Raw genomic sequence first — 13,142 nt, 5'->3', positions numbered from 1 at the left:
AACTTATTCTGCTCTGAACGTCTGGGTAAAAAGTTGAGGGTTACAGCACCTCATCTCATTCTGCTTGTTTATATTGTTCCACGCTTATACTCACATTGGGACTCTGTCTCTGGACGTTCATTACAGGGAACTTGGTTCTCCTAGGGACCCATTCAGGTTAGATGCTTTCTTGAACTACAGATAGCCCCTATGCCTTGGACTATGTTTATATGAGTTCATACTGCTGCTTTAGCATCTCTCCAGTTAACTGTGGGTCATCCCATATACTGTATTTTGTATGTCAATCTTGTATGTTATGTATGTTATGTATCTTTCCACTGGTACTGAGAGTTCAGACCAGCATGTAGCACTATTAACCACTTCCGGATTCTCGGTGCGTATATATACGCCCCTGAATCCTGAAGTGTATACCATGGTTCCATGTCAGTTCACGGAGGGTGTGTAACCGACCAATCGATTACTATCACAAGGAGAGAGTTCCCTTATTACTCTTAAAGCGGAAGGACAGCGACTGACCAGGAGGATAAATTGGTGAAAAATAACAATTGATTTTATTTGGCAAACAAAGAAATAATGTCCACTAACATGCAGAACAAGAATACAAACCCCCAATTGAAATCCTCAATATCAAGACCACCCTTGAAATACACTAAATTAATGAGGTAAAATAAGCAACAAATTCAGAGTTAACACTTCTTGCTTGAAGATCTAGCACCTGAAAAGAAAAAGGTTACTTCCAGAAATATCATTAGAGGCTACTGCACTTGGACCTTGCTTGAAGTTCCTGCACCTGTAGGAAAAACAAAGAACAAAACACAGCAAATACACATTTCACAAATCTTCATCAGACCTTTTTCTTCATCTCACTCTCAATACGTCTATAGCGATACAGTTTTCTCTTTCCTATCTAAAAATATGTATGCATACATGTATGTGAACAAATACACCTGAGAGAAACCAAATAGGAAATGGACTAATGCTTCTGGTTGGGTAGATAAGTAGTGACTGACTCGAAGTAGTCCTTACTGTATGGTAATGACCATAACAGTCTTCAGTTCCTTGCAAAAGTCTTATCTAACCATACAGTGGCTATGAATTCATATTCACACTTAAACCTGTATATGATCATGGAGTAGGGGTACCCCTTTAAAAGAACTGATGATAAGTTGCTGATGAAAGATCTTTTCCTGAAGCAGATGATAGCTTATAATAACCTTACTTTACTTTACATGCAGCACACTCCAAGATGCCAGTTCAATAATTCTGAAGTAAGTTTCTTCCCTTTATTGTTATCAAAGTTTTTCTTTTTCCTGTATGTCACATATGTAAGTATCAATTCTCTCCTTTTATTACTTCTCACTGCAGGTTGGTTTAAGCTCTAAATGCAATCACTTCACTTGCAGAACACACAGAACACAGCAACAGATCTGTTCACGGGTAAGTTCCTATTTTTCTCCCATAAATTGATAAATTTCTTTACTAATGTGTTATTCTCTTTTCTCCACACAGAGAGATTAACACTCCAAAAATATCGTCAGGTAAGTGTCTTTTCCACTCATATCAGGCAGAGCCACACTGGGGATTATTCTTGAGGCATATGCACAGTCAATGTACAGAGCAAATGCATTCAAACACAGGCTGACTGGCTTTACTGTGGAGAGACAGATTAATAATCAGTACCAGTGAGTGCACACACAGATTCTCTCACTGATCAGCTCTGTGGTGACAGGTAGGGAAGCACAGTCATTGATTCACATTATACAGTACTCTGGTGTTGCTATGACAACATTTCTTCTCCTCACACACACTGTATATATATTATCTAACTGTAGAGAATCAGACGAAGAATATTTAGCTGATTTGATTTGACAGTCTGATTTTTGTGTCATTACTATTAGGAAAACTCCTGTCATTTTCTTTCTGTGTTTCTGTGTGGTGAAATTTCACTTATCTGTCAATTTTTCCTGAAGTGGTCTCCTTGGCCTTGCTGAGCTATCTCTCACTCCTCTGTGGATGAGGTGTCTCCCTGTTTTGACTCAGGGAGCTGTCTCTCATGGTCCCCTTTCTGTGTGTCATCAGTGAGCTAAATTCCTCTGCTACTGAATGCCATTTCTCTCTCTGTCAGCTCAGTTTCTCCCCCTCTGGTCTCTGTCATCTCTCCTCACGCTGCCTGTGTCACCTTCTGAGGTAAAAATCAGAGAGGGCTTGCCTCTTCAGCTGGAGGGGCGTTCCCAACCTGTGTAACTGACACCCGCCCCCTGACTGAGAGCAGAACAGCCATCTTGAGTGCTGGCTGCTTGCTCTGTGTAAATACAGCCTGTGCCAGCACTAATTCTCATAGCTGATGCTGGCCAGAAATAAAAATACATGTTTTTTTTTGTTTTTTTTTTAAATTAAAGAAGCTGCACTATTTGTAGCAGGGCTACATTTTTCCCCTTTTTTTTTAAATTGTAGTCCCTTACAATTCTCTAAGAAATCACTTCGCATAACACAATACATCGCTCAAATACAGTAAGGAAGACTTTATCTCCACTGTTGCCATATAAATTCTTCTTGCAGATAGCGTTTAGGAGGAAGTCCAATATTCTCTCTGGACGATCTCCTTAAGGAACCCTCAGGTTCTAACTCAGGAGAACCCTCAACCTGCTGGTCAGCATCACTCCCCCTCTCACTCTCTACTGAGCTTCCAGAACTCTCCTCCCTGAGACCCGAAACATCTTGCCACTCATCAACAGGATGAGCCAAATTTTGGTCTCTATTTCTCTGAGCCTGGGGTGTAAGACCACTGGAGAGCTCCACTGGGACCCAACAAGGGACCATTTCTTCCAGTTCCATTTCACAATTCTTAGATTTTCCAAAAGGCTTAGGTTCTGACATCAATTTTAACAGAGCCCCATTCACTCTTTTAATGGGGCCCGTGCCATCCATCTTCTGAACATCATACACTGGAATGTCTGTTGAAGGCTGATTTACTATTTTCCACAAATCAGCACCCCATCTTGATGTCAACTTTCCTTTCTCATGTGTTCCTTTGTTTCGGAGTAAGACAATGTCTCCGACCTGAAAATTCCACCTCCTTTCAAAAGTTTCAGATTCTTTTTCATTACTACGCCGTACCAAGTCATACATCTCTTGTACTCTATTTTTGTGGTTCTCAACCCATTCTTGCATAGTCCTTGAAGTTTGATCCCCCTCTAACCTTCCACACAAAACATCCAGAGGTCCTCCATCTTCCCTTCCAAAGAACAAATGGAAAGGAGCATAACCAGTAGCGTCATGCACAGTGTGATTATAGGCCCAGACTAACTCTTTAATGTATACCGGCCAACGTTGTTTCTTTTCTTGTTCCAGGGACCGTATCTTCTGTATCAGGGTGCGGTTGAAACGTTCACAGACTCCATTCCCTTGAGGATGATACGGTGTAGTATGCGATTTTTTTATGTTATAGAGCTGACATAACTCCTGCATCAAACGACTTTCAAAACACGGACCCTGGTCTGAATGGATCCGCTGAGGACAGCCATAAGTTTGTATAAAGTCATTCCAGAGGTGCTTGGCAGCTGTTACTGCTGTTTGGTCTCTAGTTGGTACGGCTACAGCAAATTTTGTGAAATGGTCAATCATGACCAACACGCTACTTCGTCCGTCTTGAGCAGTATCCAGAGACAAAAAATCAACTGCCACCACTTCCAACGGTGCGCTGGTCCTCCATTTTACCAAAGGGAGTTTTGGCTCAGTGCCTTGATTGGTGTTGCATGTCAGACATTCTCTGCATACTTTCTTAATTACCCCTTCCATCTGTAGACAGTAAAATCTCTTTCGGAAACACCAGGCTATTTTCTCAGGCCCTGGGTGCCCTAATTTTTCATGCAGAGTAGTGATAACTTTGCTTGCTACATCCCGAGTCAACACTATCTGACTTCGCACATTCTGCCAATTTTTCAACCGCACCTTTCTGACCAACAAATTGTTCTCCACTCTTAAGCGATCCCACTGCCTAAGCAGTTTTTGGCCCTCCACCGTCCAATTGACTCTTTGTATTCTCTTTGGCCATACTTGTGCTCTGACCTTTTCTTTCAATGGTTTGAGAATATGATCTTCTTCCTGCAATTTTTGCCACTCTGCTGAGGAGGACTCAATAACTTCCATCATGTTTACCATCAACTCATCCTCATTTTCTTTCGACATGTGACTAGCTTTTTCCTTAATCCCAAACAGGGGTACTTCAACTTCTTCCAGATCTTCATCTCTCTCCCTTCCAGCAGGTTCATATGGGAATCTCGATAATGCATCTGCACAGCCGTTGATTCTTCCTGGTCTGTACTTAATAGTAAATTGGAACTTGGCTAATCTGGCTACCCACCGTTGTTCCATCGCTCCTAATTTAGCTGTTTGAAGGTATGCTACGGGGTTATTGTCGGTGTAAATGGTAAATTTTACTCCATTCAAGTACTCACTGAATTTCTCCGTGACGGCCCATACCACTGCCAACAATTCTAGCCGGAAAGAACTGTAATTTGCTGGATTTTTCTCAGTCTCTCTGAGACTACGACTCGCAAAAGCTATTACTCGTTCTTTTCCTCCTTTTTCCTGAGTCAGTACTGCACCTAAGCCCTGATTACTAGCATCAGTATACAAACGAAAAGGAAGGTGGAAATCCGCGAAGGCCAGTATCAGAGAAGATTCGATTTCGGCTTTTAATTCATCAAAAGCTTTTTGCTGTTCAGTGTTCCAGCAGACAGTATCATTTTTTTTTCTCAGTTGAGCCCCTTTTAGAATAAAATGCAAAGGACGAGCCTTCTGTGCAAAATGCGGTATAAATCTTCGATAGTAACTTGCTATCCCTAAAAATGCTCGTACCTCTCGGATAGTAGTAGGAACTGGCCATTCCTTAATCAATTTCACTTTTTCTGGGTTTGGCTTGACACCTTCTTTGGAAATAACATGCCCCAAGAAATTAACCTCCGGCTTGAATAGATGACACTTACTAGGCTTCAACTTCAGTCCATATGACCTGAGCTTCTGGAATACCACATCCAGGTGCTGAATATGTTGATGAAAATCAGTGGAATATACGATGATGTCATCCAAATAGATCAGCACATGTTCAAAATTAAACTCGCCCAAACAGCTCTCCATCAGTCTTTGGAATGTAGCTGGGGCGTTCGTCAATCCAAACGGCATTCTCTTGAATTGATATAGTCCCATGGGTGTAGTAAAAGCGGTCTTTTCCTGATCTTTTTTGTCAACTAAAATTTGCCAGTAACCACTACAAAGATCTAGAGTAGAGAACACTTTAGCTTTCCCCAAAGCCAGTAATGAGTCCTCTATCCTCGGAAGGGGATAGGCATCCTTAATAGTCACTGAATTTAACTTTCTGTAATCTACACAAAACCTCAGACTACCATCCTTTTTCTTCACTAACACAATGGGAGCTGCCCAGGGACTACTGCTAGGTTCTATTACATTAGCCGCCAACATCTGTTCTAACATCTGCTTAACTTCTTGGAACAAATTAGGAGGGATATATCTATATCTTTCTCTGATGGGGCCAGCTGTATCTGTTCTAATCTCATGACGAATCTTATCAGAGCATCCAAGATCACTTTCATCAATAGAAAAAACTTCTTTATTTCTCTCAAACAACTGATTCAATGCAGACTTCTCATTATCATTCAGTTGTTCAACATCCAATACTACTGTTTGGGAAATTTTCTCTCCATTCCATTCTTGCGCTTTAGTATCAGAGTCCGTTGACATTATCCGACATGAGCAAAGATTTTTTCCTTTCTCTTCCACTTGCACTTCCTTACCACCTACACTTTCCACCGGAAACACATCGGCCAACCAAGCACCCGAAGGTATATGTACAGTGTCTTTTCCCCAATTTGACATTCGGATAGGAACTTGCCCATTTTTCACCGTGGCTACTGTCTTTGCTACAGTAATATCTAATCTCGGATTCACTGGTTCTACCATCACCGTCAGACCTGCAATTTGACAGTTGGAACCCACAGCCACCTGCATGACTACCTCAGACCTAGGGGGAACAGACAAACCCTTCTCACAGGGTGCTCTTATCACTCCAATCCTCCCCTTACAACGCTTGGCATTTCGAATAGCACTACATGTTTTTATCAAATTTTGAAACACTCGTCTCTCTTCTTGTTGCCGGGAAACCTTTTGCCAATACCAATGTCCATATTGCGAAAATAATCGTCCATCCAGATCCTGCAGAATATTCATTCCAACAATTATTGGGGTTTCTGAGGATGGCTGTCCCTTTACCACCATTATACCCCTTTTTCCCAACTGTTCCTCACCAATTTCCACATCCATCCAAATAATTCCTTTGACTGGGATGGGCAAATTATTGGCTGCTGCCAGCTCAATCCAAGACATCTCCAAATCCTGAATTTTTCCAGGAAAATTCCTTGCAAAATACGCCTCTGAAATGGTAGTCACTTGGGATCCTGTGTCTAACAAGCCATTAACCTCTTTCCCTTCTAACTTAATTTTAATCAAAGGACAATTTCCTACTACTGGCCTTGTCTCCTGCTGCACATAGGTCTGAGTAGCCATTCCCAACGTCCGACCTTCAACCCTAGGAGGCTCTAGTTTAAATTCTGATTGCTTCCATTGCGAGCATATCGTTGAGGTCTAGGACAATTACGTGCAAAATGTCCCTCTCTTCGGCAGTTCCAGCAGGTGAATGGTTGGTCATTTCTATTCTGAGTAGATTCCCTGGGCCCATGGTATTCTTCTCGTCTGACTTCTTGGTGTAATCTTAACTTAGCAATATCTTCTTGCATCTGCTTCAAAATGTGACCTAACTCGATGGCCTCTTCCCCCTTTTTACTGGCAGAGGTATGGGCGGTATGTCTATTCTCACTTTCCTTTTCCTTTGCATCAGAATTTAGTTGTCGCATAGCCAATTGAGTAATTTCCTCCTCTTGTTGATATTTAATAGCTAGTCGTTGGATTGATTGAAAGGAAATTGCAGGGTCTAGTTCTAACTTATTCTTTACTGCCCTTCTTACTACATGGCTCCGTAATCCCAGCACAAACTGGTCTTTCAGCCAGGAAGACATCCCGTTGTTCTGGTAAGGATCCTCCGCATCTTCCTTTTTTTGTATAGCTCTCATCAGTTCTTGTAGGGCATTAGCAAACTGAGGTATGCTCTCCTGCTCCCGCTGGGTTCGATCCATGAACCTCTTCCGCACTACGTGTAGGTCAGAGGGGTCCCCATATATTTCTTCAAGTATCTCCAAAATGTCTTCTAAACTCACAGGAAGATCCCGACTGGCATTAATTATTGTTTTCCGTGCATCACCCTCAGAAGCTAAAATGGCTACTTCCCGATGCATATCAACTGGAACTTTATATGCTTTGATAGCACTTTGAATACGCTCTGCCCAATCTCTCAGAGGCATATTATTGCCAGTAAATTTAGGTAAGTAGGTAGCTAAAATACCAATAGGAGTCATAGTCATAGACATGGTAAAATCCACATTCTCCCTTGATAGAGCTCTCTCAGCGGATCCCTCACCCATAGCTGGTACGTCTGACCCCAGGTTCTCTCCTGGTCTATTGATGTCAGAGTCCATCCTGCCGACTGCGCCAAAATGTAACCGACCAATCGATTACTATCACAAGGAGAGAGTTCCCTTATTACTCTTAAAGCGGAAGGACAGCGACTGACCAGGAGGATAAATTGGTGAAAAATAACAATTGATTTTATTTGGCAAACAAAGAAATAATGTCCACTAACATGCAGAACAAGAATACAAACCCCCAATTGAAATCCTCAATATCAAGACCACCCTTGAAATACACTAAATTAATGAGGTAAAATAAGCAACAAATTCAGAGTTAACACTTCTTGCTTGAAGATCTAGCACCTGAAAAGAAAAAGGTTACTTCCAGAAATATCATTAGAGGCTACTGCACTTGGACCTTGCTTGAAGTTCCTGCACCTGTAGGAAAAACAAAGAACAAAACACAGCAAATACACATTTCACAAATCTTCATCAGACCTTTTTCTTCATCTCACTCTCAATACGTCTATAGCGATACAGTTTTCTCTTTCCTATCTAAAAATATGTATGCATACATGTATGTGAACAAATACACCTGAGAGAAACCAAATAGGAAATGGACTAATGCTTCTGGTTGGGTAGATAAGTAGTGACTGACTCGAAGTAGTCCTTACTGTATGGTAATGACCATAACAGTCTTCAGTTCCTTGCAAAAGTCTTATCTAACCATACAGTGGCTATGAATTCATATTCACACTTAAACCTGTATATGATCATGGAGTAGGGGTACCCCTTTAAAAGAACTGATGATAAGTTGCTGATGAAAGATCTTTTCCTGAAGCAGATGATAGCTTATAATAACCTTACTTTACTTTACATGCAGCACACTCCAAGATGCCAGTTCAATAATTCTGAAGTAAGTTTCTTCCCTTTATTGTTATCAAAGTTTTTCTTTTTCCTGTATGTCACATATGTAAGTATCAATTCTCTCCTTTTATTACTTCTCACTGCAGGTTGGTTTAAGCTCTAAATGCAATCACTTCACTTGCAGAACACACAGAACACAGCAACAGATCTGTTCACGGGTAAGTTCCTATTTTTCTCCCATAAATTGATAAATTTCTTTACTAATGTGTTATTCTCTTTTCTCCACACAGAGAGATTAACACTCCAAAAATATCGTCAGGTAAGTGTCTTTTCCACTCATATCAGGCAGAGCCACACTGGGGATTATTCTTGAGGCATATGCACAGTCAATGTACAGAGCAAATGCATTCAAACACAGGCTGACTGGCTTTACTGTGGAGAGACAGATTAATAATCAGTACCAGTGAGTGCACACACAGATTCTCTCACTGATCAGCTCTGTGGTGACAGGTAGGGAAGCACAGTCATTGATTCACATTATACAGTACTCTGGTGTTGCTATGACAACATTTCTTCTCCTCACACACACTGTATATATATTATCTAACTGTAGAGAATCAGACGAAGAATATTTAGCTGATTTGATTTGACAGTCTGATTTTTGTGTCATTACTATTAGGAAAACTCCTGTCATTTTCTTTCTGTGTTTCTGTGTGGTGAAATTTCACTTATCTGTCAATTTTTCCTGAAGTGGTCTCCTTGGCCTTGCTGAGCTATCTCTCACTCCTCTGTGGATGAGGTGTCTCCCTGTTTTGACTCAGGGAGCTGTCTCTCATGGTCCCCTTTCTGTGTGTCATCAGTGAGCTAAATTCCTCTGCTACTGAATGCCATTTCTCTCTCTGTCAGCTCAGTTTCTCCCCCTCTGGTCTCTGTCATCTCTCCTCACGCTGCCTGTGTCACCTTCTGAGGTAAAAATCAGAGAGGGCTTGCCTCTTCAGCTGGAGGGGCGTTCCCAACCTGTGTAACTGACACCCGCCCCCTGACTGAGAGCAGAACAGCCATCTTGAGTGCTGGCTGCTTGCTCTGTGTAAATACAGCCTGTGCCAGCACTAATTCTCATAGCTGATGCTGGCCAGAAATAAAAATACATGTTTTTTTTTGTTTTTTTTTTAAATTAAAGAAGCTGCACTATTTGTAGCAGGGCTACAGGTGTCTCCGTGAACACCCTGCGAGCCGATCGGCGGCTCGCAGGGTAAATGTAAACACACGGGGAAGATCTTCCCCGGTGCTTACATGTATACGGCGCTGCTGCGCAGCAGCGCCGTAGAGGAGATCGGCGATCCCCGGCCTCTGATTGGCCGGGGATCACCGGCATCTGATAGGCTAAAGCCTATCCCATCAGGCGCAGGACGGTAATCCGTCCTGCGCCGCTCACAGGGGGAGGGAGAGGGAGGGAAGGGGAAGGAGGCCAGGAAGCGCTGCGGAGGGGGGCTTTGAAGAGCCCCCCCCCCCCACAAGCGCAAGCAGCCGGCGGCGATCAGACCCCCCCAGCAGGACATCCCCCTAGTGGGGAAAAAAGGGGGGAAGTCTGATCGCCCTGGCTGCTAGCTGATCTGTGCTGTGGGCTGGAGAGCCCACGCAGCACAGATCAGCACAAAATTTCATGGTGTGGAAGTGGTTAATGTATAAATTGTGAATACACTTTTATAAGCATTCAAATTGGCTTGGTGTGCGTGTCTCTTTGTAAAATAATTGGTGTTTGATTTTGGACACAGCACCCCGATGTTATTGTGAGACATATATATGCCTATCACTGTTACAGGTGTGCAATACCTAATCTATTGTTTATGGATGGCATCAGTTACCCCCACTTTTCTCATTCCACTGCCGGCACCCCAGTCCAGGTGAACCCATGCAGTGGGTATTGCTGGGCTGACACCCCCAACTCCTTTGACAGCCATAGTCTTGCCCGGAATATACTCCTCCGGATTCACAAGCTGGGGGTGCACTAGAGTCACCTCTGATCCAGTGTCCCTCAGGCCGGTGGTAACTCTATCCCCAACCATGACAGGTTGCAGATTCTCTGCATAGCCAGTGGCATTTCTGGTAGCACACAAAGCAGTTTGGACTTCACTGGTGTTTGAGGCCTCACTGGATCTTGGGGCCTCCCTCTTCCTCTCTGGGAAAGTCATGCTCATATGACCCACCCTGTCACATACAAAGCATTTCCGGGTGTCAGTGGTTGGTTGCTTGAATCCAGGAGACAGCGGTGCTTTCCTCCTCTGGGTGATGGATGAAACAGGTTTAGCGATCTGTTCTCCCTTCCAGCTGGGCGAAGTAGTCCTCCGGGACTCGGGTGCTCTATGGGCTGTGTAGGAATCGGCAATTTCCGCAGCCTCATCCACTGTCTTTGGTTCTCGATCCAGCACAAACAGCCGGACATCAACAGGACAAGTGTGGAGGAACTGGTCTTTTATCATCAGTTCCTGCAGGGCATCCAAGGTTTTGACTGACAGTCCTTTTAACCACTGCTGGAAGGCAGTGCGCAGGTTGCAAGCATGATCCAGGTAACTGTCATTAGGACCTCGCTGCACTGTCCTGAAACGTTTGCGATACACCTCTGGCGTGAGGTGGTATCACGTAATGATGGCTTTCTTAATTACCTCAAAGTCCGCTTCTTCCTCCTGGGGGAGACTCACAAACGCCTCCAGGGCCTTGCCTCTCAGCCCTAGTGTGAGGTATCTTGCCCACTGCTCACGGGACACCCCATACTGACGACAAGTCCTTTCAAACCCCTGTAAGAAAGTTTCTAGGTCAGAGTCCTTGTCCATAGCGGGGAACTTATTAAGGGGGATTCTGTGCACTCCTTCGCGTTCTGCGGGTCCAGCAGACCGGTTCTGCTGCTGAAGTTTACCCAGCTTGAGCTGGTGTTGACGCTCAGCACTTTCCCTCTTGGCCTGGTGTCGCTGTGCAGCTTGTTCCCTCTCGGCCTGGAGTCTGTCCGTCTCGGCCTGGAGTCTGTCCCTCTCGGCCTGGAGTCGCCATTCAGCTCTTCCCTCCTCTGCCTGATGTTGACATTCAGCACGATCCTTCTCGGCTTGTCGATGCATTAGAATCAGCTTTAGGTGCAGTTCTGGATCAGCCGAACCAAGCAGCTGTAGGTCAGATTCCAGAGATGCCATCTCTGTGTTCGTTGGATCCTCCAGGACATCATCTCCACTCGCATTCTGGGGCGGGAGCGATTCCTCCTCTGGCGTGTCGTGAGCTGCATCTGCTGGCGTTGGAGCACGGGCTTGCTCTGCCTCATCATACTCCTTGAGGGCACGAACTAACTGCTTCTTAGTCTGGCCTCTCACCGTCTCAATGCCTCTGTGCTCACACAGGTTGAGTAAGTCACTTTGATTCTGTTTCTGATAGCTGGTGGATTTCTGAGCCATCGCATTGCCAAATAAAAAGAAAAAGGGGGGAGGGGAAGCAAAAATGCCAAGTGTGCACCTTTGTGAAAAAAAAAAAAGTATATAGATTCTGCACTGAGTAGACTTCTGTAGGCTAGTTGCTTCTAACAGCTTCCAGCCTTTAGTACACAGAATAGAGAGCTAAACTGCGTACTAATGTACTAAATGATCCCACCACTGCCAGCCAATTATGTCAGGAACCGGCCCCACGGCAAGCCTGCAGATACGGTTCCTGACTGCGGGTTTGACCAGATCGAGAGGGGAAGCAGCCTTAGTCGAGCTAACACAAGGCTGTGACCCCTCAGAACACTTCTCACTGCCACCACTAGCTGCCACTAGACACTTCCACCTTGCTGTCGAGTGATCTGCATGCAATCCGCGGTTCCGTATTTGGGTCAGCTTTGTGCTTTAGGCCGAATACGGGAACGCCACGCACACACACACACACAATACAATCGTACAGTAGCATGGCACAATCAGGCACGGAAATTTTAATGCAAATTACACTGCAGTCTCTCCTTCTAGGCTATGAGCGTTAGTTTAGTACAGCAGAAGTCAAACTTATTAAAAACCAAATTCAATATTCCAGAAAAAAGTGGAACAATGCAGAAAATAATATATACAAAAGATTACAAAACAAAGTAAAAAGTTACAAAGTAAAAGTTACAACGATACACATGACAATTTGCATAAAAATAAAATGGGATAAACGTTACCAGCATATCGATCTGAGCGTTGTTTGCGGGAGAGCACAGCTTCTGGTCAGACCAGGATAGACCTAGCGTTTGCTATCTCCAAAGAGCTACCAGTTGTGACTATCCTAGGCTACTTATATAGTCCGTTGTGTGGCCCGGGGCCACTCAAATGTCCATATCCAGGAATAATCCAATTTCCTACGTTTCCTAAGTTTGCAGAGATTTCAAAACCACTTCCAGCAGGCTGTCATATGTAAATTCCTGGCTCAGGCTGGTGTGGTCTGCAGCCAGTCTAGGTGAAACATCGGAGACAGTATTTCACAGCAGATCACAGCAGATCAAAGGTGGGGACTTGACTGCTCTTGGCATAATAAGCCATTTCCTGGCCAGAGGCTAGTTAGCCAATTAGCAGTTCCTGCTCCTATTCACAATCATTCACCTTCAGATGCAAATATAGTTGTCATTGACATACAGACAATCCAAGCTTCCTTGAGCCAGGTGACAATACCTTCAAAAGCCAGCTGCCCGACTGGCCTCTTAACATACATACACATCTGAGGTAGTCCACAGTAGACAGAAAAATGAAA

General features: G+C 43.9%; 1 pseudogene; it reads right to left on the bottom strand.

Moving 5' to 3' along the window:
- Nucleotides 1–10,243: 10,243 nt before the first annotated feature.
- Nucleotides 10,244–11,842, bottom strand: LOC137545112 (uncharacterized; annotated as a pseudogene).
- Between the last annotated feature and the right edge of the window lie 1,300 nt (nucleotides 11,843–13,142).

The sequence above is a fragment of the Hyperolius riggenbachi genome, chromosome 2, assembly GCF_040937935.1.
Source record: "Hyperolius riggenbachi isolate aHypRig1 chromosome 2, aHypRig1.pri, whole genome shotgun sequence".
In the NCBI taxonomy this organism is placed as follows: domain Eukaryota; kingdom Metazoa; phylum Chordata; class Amphibia; order Anura; family Hyperoliidae; genus Hyperolius; species Hyperolius riggenbachi.
The sequence above is the reverse complement of the archived record's forward strand: the minus strand, read 5'-3'. Positions and strand labels throughout refer to the sequence as shown.